This window comes from Natator depressus, chromosome 5, assembly GCF_965152275.1.
Source record: "Natator depressus isolate rNatDep1 chromosome 5, rNatDep2.hap1, whole genome shotgun sequence".
In the NCBI taxonomy this organism is placed as follows: domain Eukaryota; kingdom Metazoa; phylum Chordata; order Testudines; family Cheloniidae; genus Natator; species Natator depressus.
In genome coordinates this window covers 26,538,411-26,550,585 of record NC_134238.1, presented here as the reverse complement: position 1 = coordinate 26,550,585, position 12,175 = coordinate 26,538,411, and positions in this window count along the sequence as shown.

Here is a 12,175-nt window from a genome sequence, read left to right as displayed (position 1 = left end):
TACTACTTTAGATCGGGCAGAGTGGCCTTTGCTATTTTAACCTAACCTGTTAGGAACAGGTTTAATGACAAAGTTTTCAGACTGATTTAGAATACCTCACATCTGGGTCCCTTCTGGGACACTTCTATTGCCCGCTCTCTGCTTCAGATGCCCCATCTATAACGTGGCTGTAGCGAAACTTGACAACATTACAGAAGTGTTGTGAAGCTGAATGCATGTTTATAAATCATTTTGAGATCTGCTTGAAAGGAGCTAGATGAATCCAGCAAATTATTATTATAGTGGCTCACTGATTGTGTGTGAATGCAGGAATAAGTCTCTGTCTACACTAACCCTTTAAAAAAAAATGCCAGCATTGCTACCATGGATGCAATTCCCTTTATGGTAGCAATAGTAAGAACACTAGTGTAGCCAAGCCACTGGCATTTTAGCTACTCAGCATTGGCCTAACTCTGAGCTGAATAAAGTTAATGAACCAGTGACTTTAGTGGGAGCAGAGTCAGGCCTACATTGAGTGCTTTTGAAAACCCTGGCCAGAACTGTTCAATTTGTTTAAAAACAGAACAAGAGGCAAACAAACTGTTCAGACTCTATGGCAAATTATCTACAACCTTAAAGCCTCTTGGGGTTCTTCATGTTTGATTTTCTGTCTGACACTGATAAATCACCTAAATCCATTTTGGTTCCATGAATCAAAAATCCTTGTAATCCTCATAGACAGATCAGGCGTGGAAATTCTGGAGATTCTGCAGATTCAGGGCCTTGCTGCATGTTTTCCTACAGTCTCCAAAATCCAAACTTTTACTGGGAAGAAAGGAAAAAGAAGGAAATGAAGTGTTTTGCCCTTGTAGATGTGAAGATAACCTCCAACCTATAAAACAATGCACTTTGGCCTTGTGGAGACCTCAATCAGACAGACTAAGGCAAAAGCAGCAACTGAGGTGTTAACATCAGCCATTTATCTTTAGCAGAGTGTTCACTTCAAAGGATAATGTAATCATTTCGGTGTTAGCCTTTCTAAACAGCTAGCACATACAGGAACAGCCAGCATTAGGTCAACTGATTTTTGTTTCAAGAGATATAATTTATCAAGGGTAGAAAATACAGAGGGTTTCAAGCCGCAGAATTCTGACCCAGATTTTGAAAACTACATTTTAGGATTGTTTAGATCTGGAATTTTGGATTAGCCTGCTAGAAAGACAGGGGACATTTGCAAAATTAGAATCAAGGCTGAGATTTTGAATACCTCTAACAGCCAGGGGTGTTCAATATTGAGATTTAGGTCAAGCGCATCTTTAGTTTGCAGTCAGTATAAAAGGCCAAGATTTTCAAAACTGGACACTTATAGCTAGATCCCTTCAGTGCTTAGGTCAGTAACTAAATAAGTGATCAGATTTCCAACAGTGCTGTGCACCCAGCAGTTCCCAGTGATGTAAACGCAAGCAACCAGATGCTCTGCACTTTTAAAATCAGGCCACTTATTTAGGCACCTAAATAAGGAATTTAGGTGCCGATGTTTAGCACTTAGTTTTCAAAATCTTGACCAATAGTTCTGCTGATAGTGGTGTACAATTTCATCAACCTAAATCAAATCGCTTTTAAAAATGCTGGAATATCTCTTTGTGAAAAAAATCAAATAAATTAAATGGAAAAGATTCTTGTAGAGGCTGAAAAACAGAATTTGCCATCATAATACCCAAGGTTTTAAAATAAAAATGGTCTTTTTTTAGTATACTGGCTACAGTATGGTATTTGCTGTACCATACAAATTGTAGTTTTAGTACAGTAATTTTTATCCTGAGAAAAGGCAAGCTAACTGGAACTGGAACTTCAACAATCTGTGGACCTTTCCAAAGAGTTGCAGTAATCAAGCTCCCAAGGTTTTTGCTGCCTGGTCGGCCCTTTCTCCCTGTGAACCTGAATAAATTCATTTAGCATGAGATGCAGAGTAACCCAGGGCCAAAAAATGCTGCATTAATGTCAAGCCAACTGTTTTTTCCCAATTGCAAATATGAGTCTGTGGAACTGCAGAAATGAAAAGCCACGTTCAAGCTAGGGTCTGGACTTGAATAGGCAGGGCCCTCCTTAGGCACAGGCAGAATACGCAGCTGCGTAGGACACCTGAAAATTTGGGGCGCCACTGGGTCTTAGTGTCCACCCTTCCCACAGCTGGCTGCTGCAGCCTGGTGACTCTTACTCCAGAGGGGATCTAGTAACTTAAAAGTGAAAAGCCTTCCAGCCTGCCAGACCTATTAGCACAACACTGAAACTGTTAAAGTGCCATTCAAGTGGTAATGAAGCCATTTAACAGGCATTTGCCAAACTCCAGGTATATCCTGTCAGTTTCTGAATTTACTGACAAAAACAGTTGTACATTACTGTAATATTTACTCAGAACGTGTTAGTCTACAGGACCTTAGTTTAAAATTTGCTTTAAAAATATTTCATTAGTGAGTTGGTGAAGATTATAAAATCACATCTCTAAAAAATCCTTGCATAGATTTTTAGATGCACAATCAGCTTAAGCCTTACACGCTTGGATATTCAGACATATAGTTTAAATAAATCCTTCCAAAGACCACCCTTATCTAAAATACACATTTTAATTTTAATTATTATAGGAAAAAAAACTTGCTTCCAAAGTCTTCCTGTCCTTTCTGTCCATCCCTCTCTCCCTTCTCCTCCCCCCCCCACCTTTGAAGAGAGCCCTTAAAGGGACAACACCCCTTTCCTTCCAGATAGCTGGACAAAGAGTTTCCCTTTCTTTACTTCTGACTATCTGATGAACTAGTTTTAAGAGAACCCTCCAGCAAAATCAGTACCTTAGTAAGATATAAGATTCTTTGTTATGCCTAAAATCTTTGGAAACATATTTTTTAAAGTTGGTGAAATTTCATAAACATTTCTATTGTTATGGAGATCACACAAAGTAAATTAGTGTTCCCTTTTTCTAAAAGCAATGAACATTGTTATGAATACACTAAACCTCTGTGACTGATTAATTTAAAATAATGTCTTTGTTTCAGAGAGTTAAATATGTAGTAATCTGGACTGATTATTTTATAAGGTTTAAGAGTACATTTAAAATATAAAATCATCTTAGAAATACTGCTGAATTGGAATTAATTTGCAAACTGGATATAATTAACTTATATAGAGACTGGGAGTGGATGGGTCATTACACAAAGTAAACTATTTCCCCATGTTTATTCCCCCCCCCCCCCCCTTCCTCAGATGTTCTTGTCAACTGCTGGAAATGGCCCACCTTGATTATCACTACAAAAGGTTCCCCCCTGCCCCCCGCCCCTCCCTCGTTCTCCTGCTGGTAATAGCTCACCTTAAGTGATCACTCTCGTTACAGTGTGTATGGTAACACCCATTGTTTCATGTTCTCTATGTATATAAATCTCCCCACTGTATTTTCCACTGAATGCATCCGATGAAGTGAGCTGTAGATCACGAAAGCTTATGCTCAAATAAATTGGTTAGTCTCTAAGGTGCCACAAGTACTCCTTTTCTGATTAAGAAAATGTAAAACAGAGCAGAGCTGCATCATGTATTCCATAATATTTAATGTTGTATTCAGCAAGACAGTTGACTCGCCCTTACTACAAAGTTTTTACAAATAAATCTCTGACAAACTTCAGGGCATATCAAAAAACCTGTGACTGACATTTTTTATTCCCAAATTCAGTGCTTGTAACTAGGTACTTTCTGCATGTCCAGTCTTCAACATCAGGCATGCAGTGGAAAACATGTCCCATTTTCTTTAGAAAGAAATTGGAGAAGAGTGTTTTTTTCAAATGTCATTTGCTTCATTTGGGTTCAGGGATTTGGCGGGAAGGGGGTGAGCAGGGTGGGGAAGGGAAGAGAGGAGGGAGACAGTGGGGAGAGGGTGGGACCTGAGCGGGGCGAGGCCTGGGGTGGAGCAGGAGTGGAGTATGGGTGGGGCAGAAGAGGTGGGCTGTTCCCACCCTCTCTCAACTCCACTGGGCTTTGGCACCCATGTACCCTGCCTAGCGTGTGCAGTTCAGTTGGGGGTGAGTCCCTCAATCGGGGTATTCCAAGCACAGTTCTACTGCCTTTGATTCACACAATAAGGATAACAACCCTTTAGTACCCTGACCCAATAACAAAGTGACTTGTGATCCAACACCAGCCAAAAGTGATCATTTGGACAAAGCAGCTGGGAAACCCTTATGTCTTTATAGATGTAGTTGTGAAATCCTCACTTCTGTATTGTTTTGTCATTATAGTTCCCACTTTGCTATTGTTTATTGGTATGGTCTCTGTCTGGTTCTGTGATTGTTTCTGTCTGCTGTATAATTAATTTTGCTGGGTGTAAACTAATTAAGGTGGTGGGATTTAATTGGTTAGCTAATCATGTTACAATATGTTAGGATTGGTTAGTTAAATTTCAGTAGAATGATTGGTTAAGGTATAGCTAAGAATATTACTATATAAATTAAGGGTTAGGATATAGATATTCAGGCCTATCTGTAAAGGCCTATACTCTAAGAATGTAGGTATATGTTTATCATTTAGCTAGTAATAGAGGTATACAAGAAAGAATCTGTGTAAGGGCCTTCTCTCACTGTGACAGTCTGAGGTCCTGTTCCTAGGCTAATGCCTTTGGCTAAGCAGCAGAGGCAGTCATAAGCTGGGAAGCATACGGTCACATCCTCACATTCCAAACTAGTCAATCTGGGGCTGTTAGGAAGGTGATCCGATCTATCTCCTCCAGAGAAAGGGAAGAGCCTAGAAGATGAGTTCTTACCAGACAGAAAACTATCAACCTAAATGGCCAACTAACCTCTTACAACCTGCTGAAATATCCAGTTTCCCTTCTAGAACAGTTGTTAAAAAGCTCCCAAAGGCTGAAAGAGGAAAAACAAACAACTCCCGCCCAACACAAAGCAAAACTTTTGACTTATTCCCCCCTGCCCCCCAATACAGAATGAAAACAAAGCCTATCAGTGCAGAGTGCAGCACCTCTGGCAAACAAGTAATGCCTGACACTGGAGCACCAGACACAGCTACTGTATTTGGAGATAGGGTATAATTAAATACATATTAATTCTGGTTGATTATAGGTATAATGATGTCTCCCTTGGTTTCAATTAAGGCACATGGTGGCATAGCCCTCCAGTTGCCAGTAAGAAAGAACAGAACCTTCTAAATATCTAAGTATGTGGGGGAAAGGAGGAGTTGTCACTGAATATGTATCCCAGAGTTGAAGGCCTCAGTCCTATTTTTCAAGCTACAGGAGCCTATCACCAAAAAGAAAAGCTGTAGCTCACGAAAGCTTATGCTCAAATAAATTGGTTAGTCTCTAAGGTGCCACAAGTCCTCCTTTTCTTTTTGCGAATACAGACTAACACGGCTGCTACTCTGAAAACTATCACCAAAAAGTGAAGTGATTTGTATATTTTAGCACAATGCAGCAGCTTCCATGGGCAACACTGATTTCAGTAGGATTTCTACTTAAAAACTGATGGTAAAAATTGGCTCCTGTTGCTCTGCTCGGATCTTGTCCTCACATACGCACGATCATAGCTTCACTCCATACCAGGAGCACAAGTAATATGAGCAGGGAAGGGTGTTTAGGAGCATGGGAACATGGAAGAATTGGTAGGGAAAGTAGAAGTGGGTGGCGACCTGGGCAGCAGTGACCATGAGATGGTCGAGTTCAGGATCCTGACAAAAGGAAGGAAGGAGAGCAGCAGAATACAGACCCTGGACTTCAGAAAAGCAGACTTAGATTCCCTCAGGGAACTGATGGGCAGGATCCCCTGGGAGGCTAATATGAGGGGGAAAGGAATCCCAGTCTCCCTCCCAGGCTCCTCTTCCAATCTCACTTCTGCCCCACTCTCAACTCCTGCCTCAGTCTGACCCCTCTCTGGCTCCTTGTCCCATTTCTCTCCCCCATGCCACAATGCCTCTTCAGGTCTGTCTCTCCTACCTCTCACACCCATTTCCCCTACACAAGTTCCCCATCCCAGTCTCAGTGTTTCAATTCACAGGAGTTTGTGTGAATATTTTATTTGGTTTGGCTTTTCACACACACCCAGATTTGCTTTGAGTTTAGGAGGCAAATTAAAACCAAAATTTCAACGCAAAACTCAGACAAAACGGTCATTTTAGCTCTGCTTTCCTGGCAAAACTATGTGCAGCCATGAGTTTATGATTTTGAGACCATGGCCATAAGTAAGCTGGATTTCCATTTTGTAATAACCCCCCTCAACCAGACAGGTTTTGCAAGGTGTCAGCAGGTTTAACTGAAAATATTGCACACAGCTGGAGTCATAAAAGTTCTTTGCACTGGTATAGTATCATCCATCCATCGGGCTTTAAATACGATTAATGAATTAAATTCCACAACACTCTTAGGAGTTGTCAAGTATTACTATGCCCATTTCACAGATGGGGAAACTCAGGCCCCCAGAGCTAATTTGCCCAAAGGCCACTCAGTAAATGTGTGGCAGTGCTAGGAATAGAGCCCAGACCTCCAGACTCCTAGAGCTGTGCTTAACCATTAAACCACACTTCCTATAAATTAATGCAGTTAGAGTCAGATCTCAGGTTAGCAGGCACAACACCATGGAGGCTGATATAGGGACACTACAGATGAAATTAGTCCGGAGATTTATGTTCCTATCAGTTTGAAAATTGACTCAAATACCTAAATGTTGTGAAGAGACACTTATAAAGTTACACCAAAAGAGCAGCATTTTAGAATCAATACAGCAATTTGTACATGACACAGGAAATGAAAACCTCTGCCCACCCAGTGCCTGAAGACAACAGAGAGACTGCTCTGCAGATAACTGCTGTGTTCGGTCCATTGTGCTTTGCTTTGCAGGGACACCCATAGGATTCAGGCCAGACTCACAGCCAGAAGGAAACCATGGAGCCCCAATATTCAGGCAAGTATGTGTGCGGTTTTAAAGCTTATAGAATTGCAATGAACTCTTTGTAAGATGCCCCTCAAAGTTCCGATGATTTCTGCATGTAATTCAGGAAGTTTGCTTCAACTCTAGTCTGCCTCTGAGCAATATTCAGGTGGAATAATGTGTAGGGGGACTAGTGGTAATAAAATTCTTGTAGCAGCATTTTGCTCCAGCGAGCACTTTCTTGCAAATGCCTCCCCACTAGGTGCAACCTGATGCATTTCAAAGGCTGATCATTTACTCTTCAGAAGCATAATTTATGAACTCCAGGGGTAAAGACAGCCCTAACAGGCATGATTCAGCAGTACCTAGAGAAAGAAGAGCTTATCAGTTAAACAAAACTTCCCTCCCCATCCTTAACAAAAATATTTCCCACCAGCCTTATGGTAAAGAAGAAGAGTCTAAATAAAAAGGGGGAAATTAGTGCAACTGATCCAGCATGTAATTCAACGTTTGTCAGACATAGAAGCCAACAGAATTGTTCAAACATCATGTCCTTTTTGTCTGGTTCTTGTATGGCAATCATCACGATGGTATTTGGACACTTCACCCATAAAGTCCCTATAATGAGATCTGATTCTGAACAATATGGGTAGTTTTAGTAAGTAAATTGCAAATTGTTCAACACCCTGAATGACCAACGAGTGGCTCAGGGAACCTTGACACTGCAAAATATGGCCTGCAGGAGCATGTGTCAGAATCCAGGTCAACTGACTCGGGCTCACACTACGGGGCTAAAATTAGCAGTATAGACATTCAGGCTCGGGCTGGAGCCCGGGCTCTGAAACTTGGCAAGGGAGGAGGGCCCCAGAGCGCAGGCTCCAGCCGAGCCCAAACATTTACACTGCTATTTTTAATCCAGTATTGTGAGCCCCATGAGTCAGTTGACCGGGTCTCAGACTCCCTGCCCTGGATTTTTGCAACATAGAGGTATCCTTAGTCACAGCTTTTAGCAACTTCTAATGAGCTCTTCTAAAGACAGGGAAAGAGCGCCCCTAACCAGTCACAGACAAATATAGGTCCTCTATCAAACCCTTAAATGCTTGGACTAGAGACCTACCTCCTAACAACCAACATGTCAAGCATTATTAGGTAAGAAATGTAGGGCCAAATTTGCAAACCTCTGCATATAAGGTGTCCCCGCAAAAGATGTGCACGCACATATTACAACATCACATGACTCAGCATTTTCTTTTCTTTCTTTTTTTAAACAAAGTTCTTTGTTTATTGTGGGAATTCAAACCTTTTCTTTAGGAGTTTCTTGCCCACAGACATCCCCTCAGACAGAGCTGGCTACAGTCCAGCCTCCTCTTGAAGCACAGCACACCCTCTGCATGCTCTAACCCCTGCATTCACTCCCAGCAGGGGTCGCTCCCATTGAGCTTATTATATGTCACCATTAACAAAAATATGTACAATAAACAAATATTTAAAATTATTAATAAACAATATAAATCTGTTTCTAAAACAGGGACCTCACATGTGGAAACCACACATTTGCAGGTTGAAAAGAGAGAAATACAAACCGAAGTACCCAAACTGTATGCATAATGAGCTGTTCTGATCTCACAAAAATATGCTTGTATGCACAGTTCACTGGTTGCGTGTGCATTGACTGTTTTGTGAGTACAGTTTAGGCCCAAATATTGAAACCAGAGTAGTTTTCAATCGACCTGCATCATTATGCCATGGAGGATCAACACTATCATCAACAATATCAAAAAGTCCTCTCTTTTCCAAGCTGAAAAGTCACAGTCTTATTAATCTCTCCCCCTATGGAAGCTGGTCCATACCCCTAATTATTTTTGTTGCATGTTTCTGAACCTTTTCCAGTTCCAATATATCTTTTTTGAGACAGGGTGACCACATCTGCATGCATCATTCAAGATGTGGGCGTACCATGGATTTATATAGAGGCAAAAAGTTATTTTCTGCCTTATTTTCAATCCCTTTCTTAACGATTCCCAACATTCTGCATCAATGAACATGCATGAAATATGGACATTTTGCAACTATTTGCTGCACCAAAGCAGTCAGGGGGTTGACTCGTATTACAGATAATCAAGAGCCATTGTTTCTGGGATCTACCACTTTGGATGACATAGAAGTTACTTGGAGACTGAAACTGAATATTACTGGCAAGACTATCAACTTTAAAATTAACTCAGGAGCTGACTTCACAGTCATCTTAGAAGGGATTTACAAACACTATCAACCCCTCCTAGAGCTGAAGTCACCTGACACAGCTCTGACTAGCCACGGAGGTATTCTGAATTGCATGGATGAGTTCACCACAAAAACAGCTTACAAAGACAAAAACTATGCATTCAGAGTGCATGTTATCAAAAGAACAAAGACCAACAACTTTCTCAGCCACAGTGTGGCAGCCATGATGGGCCTGGTGAGAAAGGAGGAAGAATTCAGTGGAGGATTTGGTGATATTGGACTTTTGAAAGGAGATCCAGTACAAATCAACTTAAGAGTCAATGCTGGATCATGCAGTGTACAAATACCCCTACCAGAGAGAACCTGGAGGAGACTAGCTGCAGATTTATGCAAATTCAGAGGGCATCTTTACCTGATTGTTATGGAGTATTTTTCCAGGTATATAGAAATAATGTACTTGAAAGACAGAACATGTCACAGTGTTATTGAAAAGCTAAAGAGCCCTTTTGGTCAGATTGGTATTCCAGAATAACTAGTGACAGACAATGGACCACAATTCACTGCAGAAGAATTTAAGATATTCTGAATTAAATATTATTTTGATCATATTACTAGCAGTCCACAATACCCACAAACAAATGGAGAGGCTGAGAGAGCTGTACAGATAGCCAAGAAAATCCTACCACAGGAAGATTTATTCCTTGCTCTTCTGAGTTACAGATCAACATCAGTAGCTAGAGCCCTGCAAATCCTCGGATATCCATTTCATATCCGTGGACCATTTTTGCAGATAGTGGGTCGGATGTGGATGCAATAGCGCAGGGCTCTACTCACCAATGATGCCTGGCCCGCGGTATACAGCTTGAGCAGCCCAGGGGGTGCAGTGTGCACAGGGGGCTGGCAGCCAGCAGCCAGTGGCTGGGCAGCAGGTTGGCGTCAGGGCAGTCCAGGACCCTCTCACCGCACCACTTCCTGTCCAGCAGCTTGGGCCCCTCGAGCAGTGCCAGTGTCCGCACCATGACTTAGCCTGGTAGCACTGGTTGCGCTCCCAGTCACAGGCCCGCTTCTGGGCAGCAGGGCCTGCCCCGGCCATGGGGATTGGAGTGGACAGGGCCATGGTGCCCCACCCCTCTGCCCTAATGTGATGCAACACACACTGCTGCTGCGTGCCATTGTTTGCGAGCCCCTAGGAGCAGAACATGATGCAACATCCCTTCCCCCCAGTCCCCAGCACGCCACCCCTTCTCCTCGAGACCCCGCCCCACGCTGCCCCTTACTTCCAGTCCCCACTCTCGCACTGCCTCTTCCCCTTCAAGATCCCCCCCCCTCACTAGCCCTTGTGAAATGTCTTGCTACTGCAGGTGCAGATACAGGTAAAAGACGGGTAGCAGATCATGGGTTGATCCTGGTGGATGCAGATCGGATGCGGATCCACATTTCTGTATCCGCGCAGGGCTCTACCAATAGCAGCTCCTGGATACAGTTTAGCACAACTCCTGATGGGAAAACAACTCAGAACTACTGTTCCAACTTTGGGAAAGAATCTCCATCTAATGTGGCCAGACATGAAGAGAGTAGCCAAATTGGATAAAAAGGCAAGAACACTTTAACAACAGATGACACTCTGAGAACTGCTGATTTTAGAACGTGGTGACTGTGTTCATGTCAAATTGGGTAGAGAAAAAGGAGGGACAACTCCAGCTGTCATAAAGAAAAAGAATTCAGCACTCAGATCATATGTGATTGAGACCAACAGTGGAGAGTTCAACAGAAACTGTCGCCATCTACAGTTTGTTCCTCAAAGAACAGAGCGAACTCTACAGATGGCGAATGCAGAACAAGACAACAAATTAGAGATTCCAGACTGACCAGAGCCTTTCGTTGCAACTAATGGACAGCCAGACGACCAAGTTTGTTTCATGTATGGGTCACATAATTAGAAAACCAGTTCAATTAAGAACTGCTTAACAGACTGATACACACTGAACCTCAAAGAAAGTGTGATATTGTAAATGGCACGAATATAGAGCTGAAAGGGGGAGCAGAAATGGAATGTCAAACTGTATAATACCATTCAGCCACTAGGTGGCACTGTGGTAAAAATACCTTATTTAAATAAACCTCAGCCATACCTGGCAGAGCATTAAAGGATCTTATGATGAAGACATCTGGTACGTATAAGCCAGTTCTACAGTCAATCCACATCTGGTACAGAAGAACATAACGGGGCTCCTAAAACACATCTGTAGCCTCTGTATAAATAAAGTGAAGGGGGAGCAGGTGAGGCCCTAGTGAAGATGACGTGCTGGGGCCCCAGATTACTCTCGATGGGCCTGATCTCTTGAGGTCGCTTCTAGCCCTACATTCTATGAATGGTCCCAACTCTGAGGCCAGTAAGAAACTTACTGAGCCAAATGAATCCCTGGTGTAACGAGGGATGAAATTAGCCCATATGGTGGAAAGGTATGAATTTGGTGTGGAGGGTGAGCAAATCTGCATGATGATGAACAGAAGGTTTGCAAGAGCCATGGTGACAAGCATAACAGAAAACAAGCGCAGGTCAGGGCACAAAACCCACTGATGCATGTGATCAATAAACCAGCCCTATCAAACCTCACACAGCCAGCCTAAATTCCAAACAGACAGCTGTCAGGCTGAGGTTCCCCGTGCATCCTGAAAAAGTTCTGGGGCAGCACAATATAATTACACTGATCTGATGAAGCTGTTCATCTGCTTAAATATATTTTAAGATTCGAGAATGAAACCTGAACATATAAGATGCACAACTGAAGTGCCATAATATACATATACGAATCTAAAAGAGTTTTATTACCCACTGCCCCTTCTTCCCCCCCTTTCCGCAAATCAGTTTTTTCTCTAGTTTATATCATGCACCGCTCTGGCATTTCAGTAATGCATTTGGATGTTGTGAAAGGCTAACCTTTATCTTTATTCCCTCGTTGGAGTTTTTGTTCCTGGCTTCTGCAGGCATTTCTTGGAAGGACTAGCACTTACAGAAATACAGCACAGAGGGATCAGACTGCATGTCTCGATGGTAT